The following is a 23,637-nucleotide window of genomic DNA, read 5'->3' as shown; positions in this document are numbered from 1 at the left end:
TTCCCTGTTTGATTGTGCTTTCCCTGTTGGCATGGCCTTGTGTGAGTGATGATTTTGTGGGCTGGGTGAGTCTCTCTATTTGGCATGCTAGGGTGATGGGTTCCCATGCAGGTCTGTGATGGGGGTCCATGCAGTGTTGTTGCATGCAGGGCTTGGTATTGGGATGGGTGGGTTGTGATAGTGGGATATATGTAAGTTGGTGGAGTGATAGGAGTGAGGGTAAGGGTGGCGGTATGTGATGTCATGCAGGAAGGGTGTGGGATATAGTTGTAAAGATATGACTCACCAGAGTCCAGTCCTCCTGCTGCTCCTGCGAGGCCCTCATGATGCATGATCGCCATGACTTGCTCCTCCCATGTTGTTAGTTGTGGGGGAGGAGGTGGGGGTTCACCGCCAGTCCTCTGTACAGCAATCTGGTGTCTTGAAACCACAGAACGCACCTTCCCTTGTAGGTCATTCCACCTCTTCCTGATGTCATCCCTTGTTCTTGGGTGCTGTCCCATGGCGTTGACCCTGTCCACGATTCTCCGCCAAAGCTTCATCTTCCTAGCAATGGACGTCTGCTGCACCTGTGATGCGAATAGCTGGGGCTCTACCCAGATGATTTCCTCCACCATGACCCTTAGCTCCTCCTCAGAAAACCTGGGGTGTTGTTGGGGTGCCATGTGTGTGGTGTGAGTGATATGTGTGAGGATGTGTGAGGTGATGTGTGGGGTGATGTGTTGGGGTGTATACTGTGATGTGCTCGGATGGTGTATGGGTGATCGTGTTCTGTGCCTCTGATTGAGTGGGTGCTATTTGCTTGTCTTTCTGTGATTGGTCTCTTTTTTTCGTTGTAAGGGGTTGTGGATAATGTGGGTGTGTGTTTTATAGTGGTATGGGTGTGAAGGTGTGGTGTATGTATGTGTGTCAGGTGTGTGTATTTTGAATTGTCCAATGTGGTGTGGTTTTGTAAGTGTGTGTGCATTTTGAACTCGGTGGTGTGTACCGCCAATGGTTTACTGCGTTTGAATGACTGCCCCGTTGCTTCGTGGGTCATGATACTGTGATACTGTGGCGTAACAGTGTGTGTTTTTCCTATCGCCAGTTTATTACTGACCTTTGGTGTGGCGGACTTGTGTGGGTGTCTTTATTGTGGCGGTATTCTCTGTGTGGGTCATAATACTCGTGGCGGATTACCGCCGCGGTCATGGTATTTTGTTGGCCGTCGGCAAAGCGGTAGGCGGCATTTACCACCAGGGTTGTAATGAGGGCCACAGTGTCATTATCAGAGAATGCAATGAGCATATAACACAGTGCAGAATGGTTTATAATAAAGTCCAACAGTAGTAGTTTGAAAAATTACTCTGAAGATATACATACCGACATATTCAACTCCATCCAAGACAACTCAAAATCATTAACCATTTAAGACTGCAGTAATTCAAACAATGAGAGTATTCATGTTCAAATTTTTCACCATCCACCTTTAAGGCACATTGACTACATATATCATTAACTACGCTAGATTCACATCTAACATATTATACCAGTCAAGGTGACTCATTCCATACACATTATTTGAAATACCTTGTGTAGAAGTAAAATCGAAAACTTGAACATTTTATTTAGGTAGCCAAATGATATAACAATGTTGATAAAATAAGTACATTGTAATATGCATGAGGTATCATTACACATTTGAGCTGCATTTACAGACAAAACCGTGTCAGATACAACATTATCTTGTTTTTAAAACAAAATCACAAAATATAAACTAACTGTAAGTAATAAAATAAATCTAGAAACTGAAAGTAATTAACACAAAACAACAAAAAACATAATAAGGAAAACCCTAAAAGCATTACTATCCAACAAAACTATTAGAACACTTATCTAAACTTTTATGACAAATGTTTAACATCGATGAGTCTACAAAGGATGTAAACAGGATATGAATAATAAAACTTAGTTTGAACTTTGTTGAGAACCTAGGCTTTGCTTGTTTTTTAGAGGCTTTCACCATTCTCTCTACATTTCACTACTGTTTACCTAAACATTCTCAACATTATCAAACACTCTTTCAACTTAAACAGGTTTGCTAAAACAATGAATTTCCTTTCCTTATTAAACCAGGATTCTTAATACACGCTACATCACCCACCTCCAGCAGCATCTCTTTAGCATGCCTTCTGGCGTTATACTCATCTTTTTATTTCGCCTGTGCTTCAGCCACTCTTTTATGTGGTTTAGCATTCAGCTCTGCTTCTACTTTAGCCTTACGAAATCACTTAGACATAGAGGCGGTCATTCTGACCGCGGCGGTCGGCGGTCGCCGCCCGCCAAGCGGTTCCCGCCGAAAGACCGCGGTCATTCCGGCTTTCCCGCTGGGCCGGCGGGCGACCGCCAGAAGACCGCCGGCCAGCCCAGCGGGACAGCCCCTTCAACAATGAAGCCGGCTCGGAATGGAGCCGGCGGAGTTGAAGGGGTGCGACGGGTGCAGTGGCACCCGTCGCGATTTTCACTGTCTGCTAACCAGACAGTTAAAATCTTTGTGGGGCCCTGTTAGGGGGCCCCTGCACTGCCCATGCCAGTGGCATGGGCAGTGCAGGGGCCCCCAGGGGCCCCACGACACCCGTTCCCGCCATCCTGAGTCTGGCGGTGGACACCGCCAGAAACAGGCTGGCGGGAAGGGGGTCGGAATCCCCATGGCGGTGCTGCTTGCAGCGCCGCCATGGCGGGTTCCCTGGGCCAGCGGGAAACCGGCGGGAAACCGCCAGCTCCCCTTTTCCGACCGCGGCTTTACCGCTGCGGTCAGAATGGCCCAGGAAGCACTGCCAGCCTGTTGGCGGTGCTTCCGCCGCACTCCGCCATGGCGGTCATGGACCGCCAAGGTCAGAATGACCCCCAGAGTCTGGAAATAAAACTGAAGTTGGTTTAGGATCTCTTAGTAATTCAAAAGGTGAAACCTTTGTAACCAAGTAAGGAGTGTGCAATAGAACCACACCATTGACTGATAGCATCCTCAACAGAACACAATGTATTCTTAACCCATTTAATACAGTCATTCAACATCATGTTTATCCTCTTTACCAGCCTATTGGTCTGATGGTGGGACAATGAACACCTCAAATATTTCACACCCTAATCAGCTAAATAGCTCTACTTCTTAGAACCAATGAACTGCATTTCATTATCGGAATTCAAGTACTTGGGGAAAACCTTCTCTTGGGAAAATATTCCTAAAAAATGTGCCTACTTTTTACACAGTACAATCTGAGACAGATTGTACTTCTGGTATTTTGCTACAGTAATCCATCAAAATTAATGTATAATTAAGATGTGAAGAAAGAAAACTGAATGGTCCAACCATGTCTATTCCTACCTTATTACAACGTCTCAGGAAAGTCTATGGGTTGTAAAGGATGCACTCTCACCTTAAGTCCAGACTCAGAACTATTACATATTACACATTCTTTGAAAGCCGTATTGATGTCAATGTTCATTGTGGGTCACTGAAAAACTGCTTTAATTCTTCTTTAATCATGATAGATCCCAAATTCCTTTCATGCCCATGTGAACCAAGTCCATGCTGATAATTGAGGGTGGTACTAAACTCTAAAAATCACACCACCCCCAGTGGTTAATTTACCAGCAACTTTAACAAAAGGTTGAAACCTACTTTGAACATTTCCCTCTTTGGGTTAACCTTCCATAACAAACTTTGGGCCTCATAATGAGGCTAGTGGTCCAAGGACTGACAGCCTCAAGGAGACCGTTGGACTGCCACAACTGTGGCGGTTCGATGGCCCTCTTACAACCCTGGTGTGGAGACCCACCAGGGGACCATCATCTCTGCCGGGGACAGGATTTCCAGTGCGTCACATGTGGCTGGACTTGTAACCAGCCAGGGCGGCACTGAACACAACACCGTCTGTCTGATTGCAACTCCACTTTCTGCCAGCCTTTGCATGGTGGTCATCCCACCATGGAAAGGCTGGTGGAAAGCCTGTGCAGGGGGCAACAGGGGCCACTGCATTGCCCATGCTCATAACAACTTCTTGGTACTCATCTAACACTTTATCTTTCACCACTTTAAGATCTGACAGGTGTTTAAAAATGTCTGTGCCTTCAAATCCTAATGAATGCAACAGTCGAAACTTTTGTTTTCTGGTCTACAATGAGGTGCACCAATAGCCCCTAAATATATTTCAAATGTATCATACTATTTTTTCCATTGTATTGAAGGTAATCCAGGACTTTTGTGAAATGGTAGAGGAGGATTCACAGATTGCATACTTCTAATAACCAAAAAAAGTAAGGATTAAAGTGTGATAGCAGAGGTATGTGTGTCACCCAGGAATCCTAGTGACACACAAGCATTAAAAATAAGTGGGTGTATTACCATGGAGATCAGTTTCTGTGATTCACCCCGGAAATGACCAGTTTCTTGACAATCAAGGCTACTAACGACAAACGACTTTTAGAAACAAATGAAAATCAGTTGTTTGTTGCTAGAGTTTATCACTGCAGAATGCAAAATTGGACAGGCCAAAATTATTATGTAAAAGTTGCACCTTTAAAAAGATAAGCCTGCCTAAATCTGTAAAGAACGAGAAGCTGCTGACATTTAAAGTAGAGGCAAAAGTATAAGTCTGACATTTACTGCAAGCATCCTTGATAGGACAAGTTACCAGGAAGAACGTCTATGCCTTGAAATCCACATTATTAAATTTCAACCTTCCTAACATGTAAACATTGCCACCAAGTATGCAAGGAATTGTGCTTTACAAGAGAAGTTGGGCTACAAACATCTAACACATCACAACCAAGTAAGATGGCTGCCAGAGCAAACTGTCACTTAGAAAAGTCAGGTAGTCCTCCCAAACAAACCTGCTTAACACTTCAAAGAAGCAGAGAGAATTTGCAGAAAGAGAATAAACTGCCAGGGTACAAGTTACTGAAGACTGTACTACGGACAGACAGACTTCTTCATCAGGAACCTCCAGATGTTTTAAAGGCAGACTGAGCACATGTGGGTTCAGAAGAAGTGGTGAATCCAAAAGCAGCTTGTCACCAACATATGTGTTATGTTAAAATAAGTAGATTTGTAATGGTTTCTTTTATGTTAAAAGGGGCAAGAAAGTTACTGCGTGACAAGAATGCTGACAAGCTTGAATTCAACTAACAAGCTGTGGAATATCCAGCAAAACACTCCAGCTGTGGCAACAGAGCCTATATGTACACCACTCTAAGACTGTCTAATGTCAGATACAATACCTTAATCAGCATCTTGAGAGAAGATATTTATTTTCTCTTCTGTTTTCACACATGCTTTCTGACCATAGGTGCTCTGATGACCAAAGGTATGACCCATGCACTAACATCAAATGCAGTGCAAACATTAATAATCCCACTTGGATAAGTGAGTAACGAAGAGCTTGCTACCTATAAAAAACACATATACTTTTACTTTGATTGTATAAAAAACAAATCTCTCCACTTGTTATATAATGGTTTTATACTGCACAATCTTCAATACAAACTGTTAGAATATATTTTAACTTTTTAGCAGTATGCCAAATTGCCTTTTGTGCCTACTTTTCATTAGATATAATCAAGTGAATGCTGCATGAATTAGTAGGTGGGTTTTGTTTATCCACCAAAATCAATGACTAAACATTTGTTACATGATCAAACCAATAGAGTACTACAAGTTTGACATTTTTATTTTAAAGGAAAAAGATACAACCATTATTCCTGTTTTTATAGCTATCACATATTTACAATATGTTGATTCAGTTATAAGTGTATTTGAAAGGACTCCTTCTTTACTAGGCGGTAGATGTGGTTTTTCAGACTGATTCTTTACAAAGTTCGCCTCTCTGTTTCTAAACCTGCATTTCGAAATGGAAATTCTTTCTTCTTTCTGCCTTCCCTTTGTGGAGATTGTTAGACTTGGCATCCTTGTTGTGGTCTTCTCTAACTTTATTCCTCTGTTTCCCAGGTTGTTGATGTGTGCTGACCTCGTTTTTTGCAGTTTTTGATACAATGGGCACTTTACCACTGCTATCCAGTGGTGAAGTGCAAGTGCTCCTATATAAAATGTATGTGAAATTGGCTTTCCATGATTGGCATATTTGATTTACTAGTAAATCCCTAGTACAGTGCACTAGAGGTGCCCAGGACCTGTAACTCAAATGCTACTAGTGTGCCTGCAGCACTGATTGTGCCACCTACATTAGTAGCCCTGTAAACATGTTTCAGACCTGCCATTGCAGTCTCTCTATGTGCAGTCTTGCACTGCCAATTTGACTTGGCAAGTGTACCCACTTGCCAGGCATAAACCGTCCCTTTTTATACATGTAAGGCACCCTTAAGGTAGGCCCTAGGTAGCCCCATGGGCAGGGTTCAGTGTCTGTTAAAGGTAGGACATGTACGTATGTGTTTTACATGTCCTGACAGTGAAATACTGCCAAATTCGGTTTTCACTGTTGCAAGGCCTATCTCTCTCATAGGTTAACATGGGGGCTACCTTTAAATGTTATTAAAATGCAGATTTCCTTTAGGAGCAGATAGAAATATGGAGTTTAGAGTCTCTGAGCGCACATTTAAAAATACATCTTTTAGTAAAGTTGGCTTCTGGATTGTGTGTTTGAAAATGTCATATATAGAAAGTAGGCATTTTCTTGCTTATACTATTCTGTGACTCTACCTGTTTGTGGATTCCCTGTCTGAGTCAGTTTGACAGTTGGGCTGTTTGCACCTCTCTCTAGACAGTGACACAAAGGGGGCTGGGGTGTAGTCTACATTTCCTGATGAGCCATCTATGCTGGAGGGGAATGGAGGAATGGTTACTCACACCTGAATGGGCTGTGCCTGCCCTCACACAGTGCAGTCTCCAATCTCCTGGTGGCCTGGACAAGAAAGGATCTTACAGACACTTGAGGCTTTACTTTGAAGTTTGCCAACTTCAAAGGCAGAAAGGGGTATAAGTATTGGACTCAAAATCCTAGACTTTAGATTACTTCAATGGTTCAAGAGGAACCTCTGCCTGGAGAAGAGCTGAAGAGCAACCCTTGACCCTGCTTTAGCAGGCAGGTCGCTCTCCTCTCTGCCGCCCAGCGCCACCTCCTCACCGTTCCGTTCCCTTTGTTCCTCTTCAGCTTCCCCAGCCACTGCGTCCCCTGCGGCCCCTCCCACCTCCCCCTCCACCTCACTGTTCCGTTCCCTTTGTTCCTCTTCAGCTTCCCCAGCTGCTGTGTCCCCTGCAGCCCCTCCTGCCTCCCCCCTCCACCTCACCATTCTGTTCCCTTTGTTCCTCTTCAGCTTCCCAGCTGCTGCGTCCCCTGTGGCCCCTCCCGCCTCTCCCCTCCACCTTACCGTTCTGTTCCCTTTGCTCCTCTTCAGCTTCCCCAGCCGCTGCGTCCCCTGCTGCCTCTCCCACCTCCCCCCTCCACCTCACCGTTCCGTTCCCTTTGTTCCTCTTCAGCTTCCCCAGCCGCTGCGTCCCCTGCGGCCCCTCCCGCCTCCCCCTCCACCTCACCGTTCCGTTCCCTTTGTTCCTCTTCAGCTTCCCCAGCCACTGCGTCCCCTGCGGCCCCTCCCCCAAGCCTTCCCATTCATCCAACCCTCCCTCCTCCCAGCTGTCACCGCCCCATTTATGGAAGCCGCGGTGCGGTCATGCCGCTGGCGCACCACAGGTGCGCCAAAGGCAAGCCCGTCTGCGCCCGTCCGTGCCAAGACCGCACCCAGTGCCAGTCCCCCTGGCCCTCGCAGACAAGCCTACTCCCCCCTCATCCTCCACTCACTCAACCCAGGCCCTCACCCCACCTGCACCCTTTCTAGCCCCACACACACTCATGGCCCCTTCACTTGCCACACCTTTCATTTTTCCTGCTCCTCCTCCCCCACACCACACACCAACCACAGTGACCCCGACAACTCACACAACACCCCCAATGCAACACACACCTGCTCTGCCCCCACCCCCACCAACCAGCTCCGCAGCACACCACCCCACAACCAGAACACACCCCGCAACAACACCCTTATGCACCACACCAACACCACCCACCACAACTGCCTCAACTGCCTGCTCCTCAACACCTGCTCCCTTCACAAACATGCCATAGAACTCTAGGGACCTCATCACATCACAATCACCTGACATTGCTTACCTCACGGAAACCTGGACCAACCCCTCCTCAGAACCTGACATAGCTATCGCCACCCGAAGGGATACAATCTCCAACGCAAAGACCGCCTCAACAGGCCAGGGGGTGGCATCGCTATCCTACACAGGGACACCCTCAAAGTCACCACCAGCTCCCAAGACACTATTAACAACACAGAACACATGCACTTCCTAATCCACATTAACAACAACTCCACCCTCAGAGGTACACTAATCTACAGACCACCAGGACCACGCCCCCACCTTCTGCGACACCATCGCCGACACCATCAGCTTGCACGCCCTCACCTCCACAGGCTACATCCTCCTCGGTGATTTAAACTTTCACTTGGAGAACCTACAAGACCACAACTCTACATCCCTCATAGACAACCTCACCAACCTCAGACTCAAACAACTGGTCACCGCACCCACCCACTCAGCAGGACACACACTCGATGCAATTTTCACCTCAAGCCAACACATAGCCTACACCCACACCACCGAACTCAACTCCTCTGGACTGACCACCACTGCATCCACTTCTCCTTCGCCAAACCCCCGCACACCTCCATCAACACACCACACCCTACCGCATGTGGGACAAGATCCTCACAGAACGCCTGAACTCCCAACTGGTTCACAACCCCCCTCCCACACCAACGACCCCAACACAGGAGCCCACAACCTCTCAAAATGGATCACCACCTGCACAGACACACTAGCCCCCTTCAGAAAACACATCGCCACCGCAACATCAAGAACGCCCGATGGTTCACCCCCGAACTCCAAGACTCCAAGCGCAAATGCCACCAAGCGGAGAAAATATGGCGACAAGAATCCTCTACAACCAACTTCTCCACCCTCAAAGCCACCATTCGCACCCATCACCAACTCATACACACCGCCAAAAGAGACCACTACAAGACACGCCTTGACAACAACTCTTAAAACAGCAAAGAACTCTTCACCATCATTAATGAACTAGCCAAACCCAAAGCCAGCTACATAGACCCTTCAGACACACAGCCCCTATGTGACACCCTCTCCAACCACTTCCACCACAAAATCCCGGACATCCACAACAGCTTCATACCACAAACACCCACCACACACACACCACTCACTCACCCAACTCAACCCCCACTCATGATCCCCCCACCACACTCACCACCTGGGCCCCCACCACACACGAAGAAACCGAAAAAACCATGAACTTCATCCGCTCCGGATCCCCTCCGACCCCTGCCCACATCGCATCTACAACAAAGCCAGCCCAACCATCGCCCCCATACTCTGCAACATAATCAACTCCTCCTTCGACTCCGCCACCTACCCAGACCCCTGGAGTTACGCATAAATCACCGCTCTCCTAAAAAAAAAAAAAGCTGACCCAGAGATCCTCTTGAACTATCGCCCCATCTCCCTCTTCCCCTTCCCCGCCAAGGTCGCCGAGAAACTAGTCAACACCCGCCTATCCCACTACCTCGAAGAAAACAACACTCTTGACCCCTCTCAATCAGGGTTCCGTGAGAACCACAGCACGGAAACCGCCCTCATCGCATGCACTGACGACATTAGGACCAAAGTCGACAAAGGCAAGACCGTCGCACTCATCCTCCTAGACCTCTCCGCAGCCTTTGACACTGTCTGCCACCACACACTCCGCACACGCCCCCACAACATAGGAATTCACCACAAAGCCTTAGACTGGCTCACCTCCTTCCTCACTGACCGGACCCAGAGAGTCCGCCTCCCACCTTTCCATTCCACCACCACAAAGATCATCTGCGGAGTCCCCCAAGGGTCCTCTCCCAGCCCCACACTCTTCAACATTTACATGATCTCCCTAGCCAACATCCTCCAATCACACAGAATCACTATCCTCTCCTACGCAGATGACACCCAACTCATCCTCTCCCTCACCCACAACCCCACCACTGCAAAAACCAACCTACACGCAGCTCTCCTCGACACCGCCAACTGGATGACAACTAACCACCTCAAGCTTAACTCCAACAAAACCGAGATCATCATCTTTGGCCCCCAACAAAACCATATGGGACGACTCCTGGTGGCCCACCGCCCTAGAACCCGCACCCACTCCGCAAACCACGCACACAACCTCAGCATCATCCTGGACCCCTCCCTCTCCATGACACAGCGAATTAATGCTCTTACCTCTTCCTGCTTCCTCACACTCCGCACTATAAAAAAATCCTTAGAATGGATTCCCCCAGAGACCAGGAAGACAGTCACCCATGCACTCATCAGCAGCAGACTAGACTACAGTAACGCCCTCTATGCCGGCACCACACTCAAACTCACACGCAAACTCCAGAGAATCCAGAACACAGCCGCGCGCCTCGTCCTTGGCCTCTCCCCCACAAACGAATCTCACCACACCTCAGAACCTTTCACTCACTCCCCATAAACAAGAGTATCACATTCAAGATCCTCGCACACAAATCCCTCCACAACACCGGCCCTACATACCTCAATGAAAGAGTGAACTTTCACACTCCCACCCGCAACCTCCGATCAGCCAACCTCGCCCTAGCCACAGTCCCCTGCATCCAACACACCACCACAGGAGGCAGGTCCTTCTCCTACCTCACCCCCATAACCTGGAACTCCCTCCCCACTAACCTCCACAAAATCAAAGACCTCCTGCTCTTCAGAAAGAACCTCAAAACATGGCTGTTCGAACAGTGACCCTCCTGCCCCCCCAAGCGCCTTGAGACCCTCACGGGTGAGTAGCGCACTTTATAAATTCTTTTGGATTGATTGATTGAAGAGTGGAGGAGAATTGTTGCTCTGGCTGTGCTATGTTGGGCTATCCTGCAGTTGCTGATTCAGCCTGTGCAAGGGGACAGAAACTTGACATTGTTGAATTCCTGCTTGAGAAATGACTCCAAGGGCAGAAAAGGCTTCACCAACCAGACCTGAGTTTACTTGCTGTGGACTCTCGCTTGCCAGAGGGTGCCATTCCAGTTATGGGAGCCTTGGAAGGAATTCCTGGAGAAAAAACAGTCTAACCACTGTGACGGCGACGGCGTGAAACTTCGCAAAGGACACCGCTGCCCGGAACCGTGACGCCACCTGCCCCGAGGCTGCAGACCTCATAGAAGTCCTACGACCCTGTAGGCCTCTAGTAAATGCAGCCGCAGATCCCACCTGACTTCACTGACACCAGAGTGTTGTGAGTCCAATGTCCGTGACGACCCGACACCCTCACAGCACCTTCAGCCCTGTGACATCATTGAGACCCTGTGAGGTTGCCCCGCAGCATTGTGACTCTGCCAAACTTCGCATCTGCTGGAACCGAGGGACCGACTTTGCATCTGACAACGCTTCATCTCCACTGCCCTGTAGTGAGGACCCTGCGCTGCTGACAATGCTGCAGTCCTCCTGCCCCGTGGCACCGGAACCGACACCGTATCGGACCCAGTGAAACCACTCTACCCAACTCCGTGCACCCTCCTGTTTTCAACTTGTTTCTTAAGGTACTGTACCTGGGGATTGAACGACTCCACAATCGGCGCCATTGGTGTCGCATTGTAGGAAACGACTCCGTCACAACGCCGCATAATACCAACTTGCAGCATTTGTGTCTGAAGGCACTGCTTTCTTGCTTTTAAGTGCTAAATTTGTGTTTGTAACTGTTTATTGTGGATTTTTACCTTATTTGGTCTTGTTTATTTACATAAAAGTTTTACTACTTTTGTAAATCTGTGTTGTGTTCTTTTGTAGCGGTTCACTGTATTACTGTGTGTGTTTGTACAAATACTTAACACATTGTCTCTGAGTTAAGCCTGCCTGCTCGTGCCAAGCTACCAAGAGTGTGAACGGGAATTAACTGAGTGTGATTCTTTTTTACCCTGACTAGAGTGAGGGTCCTTGCTTGTACAGGGAGTAACCTGACTGCCAACCAAATACCCCATTTCTAACAGAGATGCTAAAGACATATGGTTCTCCTTTGTAAACAACATCCTTTTGATCTAATTTCTTCTATTCCCTTTACTTTTAATCTTTCAGTCTAACCAAATACCTCCCGCATGCTAATTCACCCCTTCACTTTTTTTTTTTCACCTTCTCTTTCTGTCCCTCTCTTACATTCATTAGTGTCATTTTTGGCACTTTTGTATGCCTTCATCCGATGCTAAGTTTATTGTCACTCTGAGTTATCCTTTTCTTTGAAAAACATTAATTTCAGTCATTGTTTTACTTGTAAAGAATGCTGACAGTTAGACTGGGTAGTGGTGAGCTATAAAGCACTGTGAAAAAAAAGAAATACATTTCTAAAATACCTAAATCATTTAAAAAATCAAACAACATGAATTACATAAGGCTAATCCAGGAAAGGATCAGATTATGGTGCAGAGCTTAATGTAATGTTGGTAAAGAGAATCATCACAATGCAGAAAGACAATAAGCTGAGTGATAGGCAAGAAATCATTGTCTGGCTAACAAGTCACTAATAATCAGTTGCTGCTACTAGCAGTATCAACTGTTATATTCTGACATGCTCCAAATAATTAAATTGAAATCACCAAGTTGAAGACAGTGAGGATATCCTAAAGTTCCCACCTTACTTCTGATTAGGAAAGATGACACACAACCCTGGATGTGGTCACTTCAAGGGCGGCTTAGTAATTGCGACTACTAGTTCATTGGCCACTTCTCCCCACATCCATAGCACCTCTAAATCTTGGTTTTAAGGGGTAATCCTAACACAAAAACCTCAGAAGTGGTTTGAACTGCAACCAAGGGCAAAGAAGAAACCTGTGTTTCGGATGCCAGGATTGCACAAAGAAAAGAGCATTAAACTTGCACCTGTGGCAGCTACCCTGCACCTGCACAATCTTCCCGGACTACAGACTGGTTCTAAAAGGAAGGAGAACCCATCTGCAACCGAAAGGCATCACCAAAACTCCCTTGGGCTAGAGGTACTAGCCTCTGCAGCTTGCTGATAAAAACCAAGCTGTTACTGACCATTAGTCGCACTGAGGGATCACACAAAAGTAAATGGTCTACTGGCCTCCAGGAAATGTAGTCCTGACCTCCAACAAATTTCAGTTGACTAGCCCTGTCCCCTGGACTCCAGGGCATTGAGGTATACAAGCGCTGTGTTTTCTGCTGCCAAGGTTTGTTGGTGGGCAGTCTGAAAACTAACCCCTTTTTTCGGCGGTGCACCATGAGGGAACACTACTACAACGTCAACCATCCACTTCAGTTGGTCTGTTGTTGAGCCTTTGCAATTATTTCCACATCAACACTGTCTTAATGGTAAAACCAGCACCAAAAGCTCCTGTCCAACACCAAAGATAGCTTAGCAGACATCTGCACCTGAAGCACCCAAGTTAGGTAACGTTGTTCTGTCTGATGAGTTCTGGTTCAGGAGCCCCCACTATTTTAACCCCTAGTAGGCTCCCCTGAATGCAACCTGCCAGTGACCGAGTGTCACTAGTGTGATTTTTTCAGCACCTGCAGTTTCGGCATTCAGCACCAAGGACCGCCAGAACACTTCTGCATCTGGGCCTCACCAGTCAGGTAAAATTGGTCTGACTGTTGAAGCTTAGTCCTGGGACCCGCATCAATCTGTCACTGGATTTCCTTGAACTCGCTCTGCAAGTGACCAATTGTCACTAGTGATTTTCTCCACTGACCACAACTGGTTGGGGTTTGACAGCTTCAAAGGTACTGATTTATTTTTCCCTCTATAACCCATAACGCTGGTTATATGTATCTGATTGACTTCATTTTGGTGTCTAAATTAATAAACAATTCTGCTTTATTTTTATAAATTAGTGTTGGATTATTTTGAGTCATGTCATTACTTATCGTTCATGTCGGTAGTCTGAAATGCTTAACACGTTCCTCAGAGGCCCAAATTTACCTTGCACTACTTTACATAAAATTTTCACTGACGCAAAAAAGTAGGGCAAATCCATTTACAATCTTTTTGCCACAAGGTAATAGGGGGCTCAAGCGAAGCCCACATTATTTTATTTCATGGCGGGACCCAAGCACATGCAGGCAGGAACGCTGAAATGTACATATTTTTTAACCTCTTGGGTGCCCTAGACTAGCTGGTCTTATCCTCAGCCACGGTTGCCATGTGCCGAGGACGAGACCAGCTCGTCCTGCAGCCGGCCCACATCCCCCAGTCAAGGATGGAAGGGGAGTCGCTTCCCCTTCCACTCCCAATCCCCACCGGAAATCTGATGACGTCAGCATGTTCACAGCACACCAACGTCATCAAATGTTGCTGGGGTCACGCTGGAAGCCATTTGCTTCCAGCGCATTGAAGGGGAGTCCTTCTCCTGGGGGGTGCTTGGGGGGGAAACAGAAACAGGGGAAAGGAAAGAGTTTTTCCTTTCCCTCTGTGCCTGTTTTCGATGGATGTGGATCAGGAATCTACCCATTAGACACCAGGGATGTTTTTTTGTTGATTTTGGGGAGCAAACCTTTAGGCAAGGGTCACTCACTAGGGGGCAATTATCAATTGGTGTTTTGGCACCGCCAGGGGCTAGATCAGCCGTTTTTTCAGCCAATCTGCCCCCCAGTGGTTCAAAGCCCACTAGCACCAAGTATCTGTGTTTTTTAATTATTATTCAGTGTTTCAGCCCCCCTGGGGCTAGATCGGCCTTTCTTTTTGGCTGATATGCCCCCTGAAGGGGGATCAAAACCCACTAGGCCCCAGGTATTTTTGTGTGAGTGTGTGTGCGTGTGTGTTCGTGTTTTTTGTTTCTTGGGGGGACCCCTTGGGCAAGGGTCACCACCCCAAAAGAGGGGGTGACCCTTTTTAGGCCATCTGCCCCCAAGGGGGGCAAAAGCCACCAAGATGCAGGGATTATTTTCTTTGTTTTTTTTGTGTTTGGGGGCACCCCCTTTGGCAAGGGTCACCCCCCCACAAAGGGAGCACAGAACTGTTGGCCATTTATCGACCTTTTTTTCTTGGGCCCATCTGCCCCCAAGGGGGGCAAAATCCACTTAGGCACCAGGGATCTTACATGTGTGTGTGGGGGCACATTACTGATGGCTATTTCTGCCACCAAGACACTAGGGACTTTTTTAAGTTTTTTTTTTTTTGTGTGGGGGGGCAGCACCTTAGGCAAGGGTCACCCACCAAAGTTGGAATATAACTGTTGGCCATTTCTGCCACCCTTGGGGGCAGGTCCGCCTATTTTGTGTAGGCCCATCTGCCCCAAAGGGGGGCAGAATCCACTTAAACACCAGGGATCTTGTCTGTGTGTTTTGTGTGTAGGGGGCAGCCACTTTGGCAAGGATCACCCCCTTAAAGGGACACATTAGTGATGGCCATTTCTGCCCCACTTGGGGGCAGAGCGGCCTATTATTTTAGGCCCATCTGCCCCCAAAGTTGCAGAAGCCACCAAGACACCAGGAATTTTTTTACGTTTTTCTTTTTTTGTGTGGAGGCGGCCCCTTTGGCAGGGGTCTCCCCCAAAGGGGGGCACACAACTGTTGGCCATTTCTGCCCCCTTGGGGGCAGATCAGCCTATTTTTTGTAGGCCCATCTACCCCCAAGGGGGACAGAAACTACTAGATACCAGGGAACATTTTTAAATGTTTGGTGGCAGGGTATTTATCAACTGGCGATATATTCGCATTTGTGATTAAAACAGTTTATTTCTTCTTTTTGCTCTAGTTCCAAGCTTCCTTTGCTATGGCTCCTTGCGGTTTTGACAGTGGTTGATCTGCAGTTTGCGTAGTTGCATGTTTTAGGTAAGAAAAACACTATTTACTCCAAAAGAGTATTGTTATCATGCATAAATGACATGTTTGTAGGTGGTGTACTAAATGCAGGATTGTGTGTGAAATTGTCCTTAGATTTGTGCACATGATATTTAAGTTGTCTTGTGTCTAATTTGCTTTTCTTTTTTTTTGTGGGATATCATTGGTGATTGCTGTGTCTATGCACAGTAGTTGCTGGTGAGTCTAGCTTTTTCAGGCAAGTGAGTGGTATCGTTTTTGAGTACATAACGTTTTGTGATAAAGCCACACTTTGTTTGTTACTTCTTTTAGACAGTACTAGTTGCTGGCGCATTTGTGAAGTTATACTTCTTATAAAGCAGCATAGCTAGCCACACAGTGACCGCTAAGCAGATTGTTGGTATGCTTTTTCAGTCGTCTTCTGATCACGATTATGAAACTGTCTCCGCATCTGAGGTACAGGAGAAAGTGAGAGATTCTGGCAGTGAATTTTCTGTCCAAGAGGAATCTTCTGATGAGGATGCCACTCTCAGTGCAGATGAAGGGCCTGTGTTAGAGGAGCAAAACAATGTGCCAATAGTGCAGCAGCCTGGGGCTGAAAGGTTTCCAATTGGAAGACCTGAATTCTGGGTTGCCCCAAACATGGAGCAGCCACAGTTTCCTGTCTTTACTGGTCTCCCAGGTTGTAGAGTAAATAAAGAAAACGTTTTGCCTGTCAATTTCTTTCAGTTGTTTATGGACGATGTATTCTAGAGCTACCCAGTGGATTCCCACAAATCTGGAAGAGTTGAAAAAGTTCTTATGTTTGACGTTTTTGATGGTGTTGATAAAGAAGCCGTCACTGGCTTCTTATTGATCTACTGGTCCCTTGATGGTAATGGCTATATTTCCCGCAACCAAGACTTGAAATTGGTATTTGCTTCTTCTTCAGATGCTGCATTTTGTTGACAATACTTTAGCCTTGCCACAAGATCACCCTGATTGTGAGCATCTTTTTAAGATTAGGCCTGTCCTTGATCATTTTATAGATCGTTTTTCATAGGTCTATGTTCTAGGGAAATAAATATTCGTAGATGAATCTTGGTCCTGTTCAAGGGGCGTTTGGTTTTTAAGCAGTCCATTCTTAAAAAGAGGGCACAGTATGGAATTAAGATGTGTATGCTGTCTGAAAGTAATATAGAATATGTGTATAATTTCTGGGTCTACACTGGTAGGGATTCCAACATTGACCCCACTGGTTGTCCGCCCAGTTTTGGAGTTAGTGAGAAAATTGTGTGGGAACTTGGTAGACGGCTGTTTAACAAATGTCACTATTTCTACGTAGATAACATCTACACTGGAGTGCAATTGTTCAAAGAATTGTTCATAGTAGACACTGCTGCAATCTGTTCTAACCAGAAAGGCTATCCAAGGGAGCTTGCAGGTGAAAAACTCGAGAGGTGACAGTGCAGTGCCTTGCATAATAATGAGCTGCTGGCTCTGAAATTTATGACAGGAGGGATGTGTCATGCTGACAACCATCCATGATGAGAGTACTTCCCCTGTGACTGTCTGGGGACAGGTTGTGGAAGTGCGCAAATCTGCATGCATTTTGGACTACAATAGGCACATAGGTGGTGTTGATAGAGTAGATCAGAGGTTGGAACCTTAAACTGACGTTCGTTAGTCCTATGTTTGGTATAAAAAGTTGCCCATCCATTTGTTTCATTTAGCAATTTTTTATGCTTTTATTGTGTTCAAGGATTGTTTCCCTGAGTCAAGGATGAAATTTGTAAAATTTCAGGAGTCAGAGATAGAGAGCCTTATTGTGGTGGGACAGGCAAGAGTTACTAGAAAAGCAGTGGTGGAGGATGTAGCTAGATTGAAAGATCGCCACTTTCCTGATCACATTCCTCCCTCTCCCAAAAAAGACTTGCCCACTGTAGTAAAGTACCATCTTGCCCGACATGTTACCCCCATATTTCACTGTATATTTGTTGTTTTAGTGTATGTGTCACTGGGACCCTGCCAGCCAGGGCCCCAGTGCTCATAAGTGTGCCCTGTATGTGTTCCCTGTGTGGTGACTAACTGTCTCACTGAGGCTCTGCTAACCAGAACCTCAGTGGTTATGCTCTCTCTTTGCTTTATAAATTGTCACTAACAGGCTAGTGACCAATTTCACCAATTCACATTGGCATACTGGAACACCCTTATAATTCCCTAGTATATGGTACTGAGGTACCCAGGGTATTTGGGTTCCAGGAGATCCCTATGGGCTGCAGCATTTCTTTTGCCACCTATAGGGAGCTCTAACAATTCTTACACAGGCCTGCCACTGCAGCCTGTGTGAAATAACGTCCACGTTATTTCACAGCCATTTACCACTGCACTTAAGTAACTTATAAGTAACCTATATGTCTAACCTTTACCTGGTAAATGTTGGGTGCTAAGTTACTTAGTGTGTGGGCACCCTGGCACTAACCATGGTGCCCCCACATCGTTCAGGGCAAATACCCCGGACTTTGTGAGTGCGGGGACACCATTACACACGTGCACTATACATAGATCACTACCTATGTATAGCGTCACAATGGTAACTCCGAACATGGCCATGTAACATGTCTAAGATCATGGAATTGTCACCCCAATGGAGACAATTCCATGATCCCCCGAGTCTCTAGCACAGACCCGGGTACAGCCAAACTACCTTTCCCGGGGTTTCACTGCAGCTGCTGCTGCTGCCAACCCCTCAGACAGGTTTCTGCCCTCCTGGGGTCCAGCCAGGCTTGGCCCAGGAAGGCAGAACAAAGGACTTCCTCAGAGGGAGGGTGTTACACCTTCTCCCTTTGGAAAAAGGTGTCAGGGCTGGGAAGGAGTAGCCTCTCCCAGCCTCTAGAAATGCTTTGATGGGCACAGATGGTGCCCATCTCTGCATAAGCCAGTCTACACTGGTTCAGGGATCCCCCAGCCCTGCTCTGGCATGAAACTGGACAAAGGAAAGGGGAGTGACCACTCCCCTGACCTGCATCCTCCAGTGTGCTCCAGACCTCTGCCATCTTGGAAACAGAGGTGCTGCTGGCACACTGGACTGCTCTGAATGGCCAATGCCAGCAGGTGACGTCAGAGACTCCTCCTGATAGGCTCTTACCTGTGTTGCTAGCCTGTCCTCCTTCCTAGGTAGCCAAACCTCCTTTTCTGGCTATTTAGGGTCTCTGCTTTGGGGAATTCTTTAGATAACGAATGCAAGAGCTCATCAGAGTTCCTCTGCATCTCTCTCTTCACCTTCTGCCACGGAATCGACCGCTGACTGCTCAGGACTCCTGCAAAACCGCAACAAAGTAGCAAAGACGACTACTGCAACCTTGTATCGCTGATCCTGTCACCTTCTCTAATGTTTTCCTGGTGGTGCATGCTGTGGGGGTAGCCTGCCTCCTCTCTGCACTAGAAGCTCCGAAGAAATCTCCTGTGGGACGATGGAATCCTCCCCCTGCAACCGCAGGCACCAAAAGAACTGCATCACCGGTCCTCTGGATCCCCTCTCAGCATGACGAGCATGGTCCCTGGAACTCAGCAACTCTGTCCAAGTAACTCCCATAGTCCAGTGACTCTTCAGTCCAAGTTTGGTGGAGTTAAGTCCTTGTCTCCCCACGCTAGACTGCATTGCTGGGTACCGCATGATTTGCAGCTGCTCCGGCTCCTGTGCACTCTTCCAGGATTTCCTTTGTGCACAGCCAAGCCTGGGTCCCCGACACTCTAACCTGCAGTGCACAAGCTCCTGAGTTGTCCTCCGGCTTTGTGGGATGTCCTTTTGTGACTTTGGGTGAGCACCGGTTCACTCCTCTTCGTAGTGCCTGTTTTAGCACTTCTGCAGGTGCTGCCTGCTTCTGTGAGGGCTCCCTGACTTGCTGGGTGCCCCGTCTGTCTCCTCACGCAAGTGGCGACATCCTGGTCCCTCCTGGGCCACAGCAGCATCCAAAAACCCTAACCGCGACCGTTGCAGCTAGCAAGGCTTGTTTGTGGTCTTTCTGCATGGGAACACCTCTGCAAGCTTCTTCACTACGTGGGACATCCATCCTCCAAAGGGGAAGTTTCTAGCCCTCTTCGTCCTTGCAGAATCCACAGTTTCTATCATCCAGTGGCAGCTTCTTTGCACCCTCAGCTGGCATTTCCTGGGCATCTGCCCAATCTCGACTTTGTCGCGACTCTTGGACTTGGTCCCCTTGTTCCACAGGTACTCTCATCCAGAAATCCACTATGGTTGCATTGCTGGTGTTGGTCTTCCTTGCAGAATTCCCCTATCACGACTTCTGTGCTCTCTGGGGAATATAGGTGCACTTTACACCTACTTTTCAGGGTCTTGGGTGGGCTATTTTTCTAACCCTCACTGTTTTCTTACAGTCCCAGCGACCCTGTACAAGCTCACATAGGTTTGGGGTCCATACGTTATTCACATTCCACTTTTGGAGTATATGGTTTGTGTTGCCCCTATACCTATGTGCTCCTATTGCAATCTACTGTAACTTTACATTGCTTGCATTTCTACCTTTTGCTATTACTGCATATTTTTGGTATTGTGTACATATATCTTGTGTATATTTGGCATCCTCATACTGAGGGTACTCACTGAGATACTTTTGGCATATTGTCATAAAAATAAAGTACCTTTATTTTTAGTATATCTGTGTATTGTGTTTTCTTATGATATTGTGCATATGACACCAGTGGTATAGTAGGAACTTTGCATGTCTCCTAGTTCAGCCTAGGCTGCTCTGCTATAGCTACCTTCTACCAGCCTAAGCTGCTAGAAACACCTCTTCTACACTAATAAGGGATAACTGGACCTGGTACAGAGTGTAAGTACCCCTTGGTACCCACTACAAGCCAGGCCAGCCTCCTACACCCACTAAGAAATGCAGTCTGTGCCTGAAGAGGTATCCCAAGGGATAGTCAGATGTACTGCCGGGATTGTCCTTCAAAGCCTGGGCTGTGTGTGGCTGGCTGTTTCAGGCGTTGCCACACCAAACAGAATTACTGGGAACTACTGTGAGCGTAAACTGCCTGTTTTATATTTTCAAATGTTCAGTTTCACAGTTGGCATTAACCACTTCGCTGCCAGGCCTTTTCCCCTCGCGTGCCGAGCCTTTTTTTGGCTATTTGGGGCAGTTCAGGCTTAGGCCCTCATAACTTTTTGTTCATAAGCTACCCACGCCACATTTGCGTCCTTTTTTTCAACATCCTAGGGATTCTAGAGGTACCCAGACTTTGTGGGTTCCCCTGAAGGAGACCAAGAAATTAGCCAAAATACAGTGAAAGTTTAGTTTTTTTAAAAAAAATGGGAAAAAAGGGCTGCAGATGGCGGCATGTGGTTTTTTTCCCTGAACATGGGACCAACAAAGGGTTTGTGGTGGCAAGATCACCATTTTCCCAGCTTTCAGGAACAGGCAGACTTGGATTATTCAATACAATTTTGACATTTTACTGGGACATACCCCATTTTTACTATTTTTGGGGCTTTTAGTCTCCTTCCAGTTAGTGACCGAAATGGGTGAGAAACCAATGCTGGATCCCAGACAGCTAAACATTTCTGAAAAGTAGACAAAATTGTAAATTCAGCAAGGCGTCATTTGTGTAGATCCTACAAGTGTTTCCTACAGAAAATAACAGCTGAAATAAAACAATATTGAAATTGAGGTAAAAAAACAGCCAATTTTCTCCACGTTTTACTCTGTAACTTTTTCCTGCGATGTCATATTTTTGAAAGCAATATACCGTTACGTCAGCTGGACTCTTCTGGTTGCGGGGATGTATAGGGCTTGTAGGTTCATCAAGAACCCTAGGTACCCAGAGCCAATAAATGAGCTGCACCTTGCAATTCGTTTTTATTCTATACCGGGTATACAGCAATTCATTTGCTGAAATATAAAAAGTGAAAAATAGGTGTCAAGAAAACCTTTGTATTTCCAAAATGGCCACAAGATAAGGTGTTGAGAAGCAGTGGTTATTTGCACATCTCTGAATTCCGGGGTGCCCATACTAGCATGTGAATTACAGGGCATTTCTCAAATAGACGTCTTTTTTACACACTGTCTTACATTTGGAAGGAAAAAATGTAGAGAAAGACAAGGGGCAATAACACTTGTTTTGATATTCTGTGTTCCCCCAAGTCTCCCGATAAAAATGGTACCTCACTTGCGTGGATAGGCTCAGCACCCGTGACAGGAAATACCCTAAAACACAACATGGACACATCACATTTTCACTAAGAAAACAGAGCTGTTTTTTGCAAAGTGCCTAGCTGTGGATTTTGGCCTCTAGCTCAGCCGGCACATAGGGAAACCTAGCAAACCTGCGCAGTTTTGAAAACTAGACACCTAGAGGAATCCAAGATGTGGTGACTTGTGGGGCTTTGACCACGTTCTGTTGCCCAGGATCCTTTGCAAACCTCATAATTTGGCAAAAAAAAACACTTTTTCCTCTCATTCCGGTGACCGAAAGTTCTGGAATCTGAAAGAAGCCACAAATGTCCTTCCACTCAGCCTTCCCCCAAGTCTCACGATAAAAATGGTACCTCACTTGTGTGGGTAGGACTAGCGCCCGCAAAAGGAAATGGCCCAAAATACAACGTGGACACATCACATTTTTCCACAGAAAACAGAGGTGTTTTTTACAAAGTGCCTACCTGTGGATTCTGGCCTCTAGTTCAGCCAGCACCTGGGGCAACCTAGCAAACCAGCGCATTTTTTAAAACTGGACACTAGGGGAATCTAAGATGGGGTGACTTGTGGGGCTCTGACCAGGTTCTGTTACCCAGAATCCTTTGCAAACATCAAAATTTGGCCAGAAAAACACTTTTTCCTCTCATTTCGGTGACAGAACGTTCTGGAATCTGAGAAGAGCCACAAATTTCCTTCCACCCAGTGATCCCCGAAGTCTCCTGATAAAAATGGTACCTCACTTGAGTGGGTAGGCCTAGCGCCTATGAAAGGGAATGCCTCAAAACACTATCTGGACAAATCAAAATGATCAAATACAAAACTACCTGTTTTTGCGGGGGGTACCTGCGTTTTTGGTCCTGGGCTCAGCAGCCTTCTAGGGAAACCTTCCAATCCCAGATATTTCTGAAAACTAGACACCCGAGGGAGTCCAGTGAGGTGTGACTTGCATGGATCCAATGTTTTCTTACCCAGAATCCTCAGCAAACCTCAAATTTAGCTTAAAAAAAATCACATTTTTCCTACATTTCTGTGTGGGATCACCGCACTGGGACACATTTCATACAACCCAATGTTCCCCTCAGCCTCCCGGTAAAAATAATACCTCATTTGTGTAGGTGGGCCAAGTGCTTGTGAAAGGGAAGAGCAGAACATGTTGATATTGAGGGGGAACCAAAGGGGGTCCAAAAGGGCAGTTTGCAAAAAAACATTTTTAGGCTGACAAGTGCAGCAGAATTTTTATTGGTATAGATGAGACAATGCTGTGTGGTAGGAATTTTGTGGATTCGTGCAGATTCTTGAAGGTTCCATCACAAAAACGTGGAAAAAATGTGTGATTTGCAGCAGAGTTGGAGGTTTGCAGGGGATTGTGGGTACAAAAATGGTGCGGAGTGCATGTGAAACACTCCACCCTGGAATCACTCAGATGTTTAGTTTTCAGATTTGTCTAGGTCTTGTGGATTTTTCTACATGGCAGCGTCCCAAAGTCCATAAAGTGCAGCCCTCACCATTCCAAGTGGGACGATTTTGAGAGTAAGCCAAGCAGAAAAGGCC

This window comes from Pleurodeles waltl, chromosome 11, assembly GCF_031143425.1.
Source record: "Pleurodeles waltl isolate 20211129_DDA chromosome 11, aPleWal1.hap1.20221129, whole genome shotgun sequence".
NCBI classification, from domain to species: Eukaryota; Metazoa; Chordata; class Amphibia; order Caudata; family Salamandridae; genus Pleurodeles; species Pleurodeles waltl.
The sequence above is the reverse complement of the archived record's forward strand: the minus strand, read 5'-3'. Positions refer to the sequence as shown.